This window comes from Oncorhynchus mykiss, chromosome 11 (assembly GCF_057628025.1).
Source record: "Oncorhynchus mykiss isolate SJ-2025 chromosome 11, ASM5762802v1, whole genome shotgun sequence".
Taxonomy (NCBI): domain Eukaryota; kingdom Metazoa; phylum Chordata; class Actinopteri; order Salmoniformes; family Salmonidae; genus Oncorhynchus; species Oncorhynchus mykiss.
Window position 1 is genome coordinate 18,968,957 of NC_143032.1, and position 1,455 is coordinate 18,970,411.

At 39.3% G+C, this 1,455-nt stretch overlaps 1 pseudogene; it reads right to left on the reverse strand.

Moving 5' to 3' along the window:
• Positions 1 to 330: 330 nt before the first annotated feature.
• On the reverse strand, positions 331 to 1,081 carry LOC149979518 (uncharacterized; annotated as a pseudogene).
• Positions 1,082 to 1,455: the final 374 nt, after the last annotated feature.

A 1,455-nucleotide genomic window follows, 5' to 3' on the forward strand; every position in this document is an offset into this window, starting at 1 on the left:
GTAAAATGTGCTTTTTTTAGTGATCCAATCCGTAATATGGTACATTTATCATAATTTGGTTTTAATCCAGAGAGGATAGCAAAAGTATCTAGATCCTCTAAGAGGCAGTGGAGAGACTCTAATTGTTGTTTTAAAAGAAAACATGAATCATCAGTGTACAATGACACCTTAGTTTTTAAGCCACTGATTTCTAATCCCTTAATATTATTGTTTGATCTAAACTTAGCGGCTAACATTTCGATGGCAATAATAAATAGATATGCTGATAATGGACAACCTTGTTTTACTACTCTGTGGCAGGTTGTATTAATGAGATTATATTGTCCCATTTTATCCAGCCCCAGAAGTGCTAACGAAAAGTTGATGCTCTGGAGCACCGCTCTGGCTGCTCAAAATCCTCAGAAAATACCTGTCCGCTACATCCCATTCCATGCTTCCATTAATGCCACAGATGTAGAGGTCTAGTTTCTTAAAATGGGGAAGTATATCTGCTGTGACACTGAAGATCTCCAGAAGATTCCTGAATAGATCCAGCTCTGTCAGCCCTATTGACCTATTTGATATTTCCTGTGACTGCAAAGAGTTCCCAATAAACAACTTCATCAAGCTTGGCCATTATAAAATGTGCTGGAGCTCCTTGAAACAATGTAGTTTGTTGCTGGTTAAGTTCAGTACCTTCAAGCTGAAGAGTAACTGAAAAGATGAGGAGGCAATACTTGAGATGTGGTTGTTCTCCAATTGTAGTACTGTGAGGTTGTCCAGGCCCTTAAACATTTGGTCTGAGAGGGATGTGAGTTTGTTAAAGGCCAGATTCAGCTGCTCTAGAGCCACCAGGTCTGAAAAAGACCCATTCTCAACATGAGAAATCCTGTTGCTGTACATGATTAACATTTTGAGGATTGTTAGATCTTTGAAGTCCTCCCTTTTTATCTGTGAAATGTTATTCTTTGCTATGTTTACAGATCTCACCAATAATGGGATGTCTGCTGGTACGGCATTGAGGTTCCTGCCATCACATAGCACAGACGTGTTTAGAGAGTCCCTGATTCTGCAGTGTTTCATTGAGTAGCCATTTACTGGATTAAATAGAACCCAGAAATACAGAAGAATGCATAGAAAGAAACTCAACCGGGAATATGTAGATCCATGTCCTTTTCCTGACATGGTTTTCCTGACATTTCAGTTCCATATAAAGGAGTTTGTTTCCTTTTTCAGAATAAGAGGTGGCTTTTCACCAACAATGGAGTCCAATGAGGTTCCTCCCAGATTCTTACTGATGTATTCAACTATAAATAAATAATAACGGGATTTTATTTGTTTTGCTGTGGCTCTATGCACACTCACTAGACTACCCACACACTCACAGTACTATGCACACTCACTAGACTACCCACACACTCACAGTACTATGCACACTCACTAGACTACCCACACACACTCAAACACAAAAACACA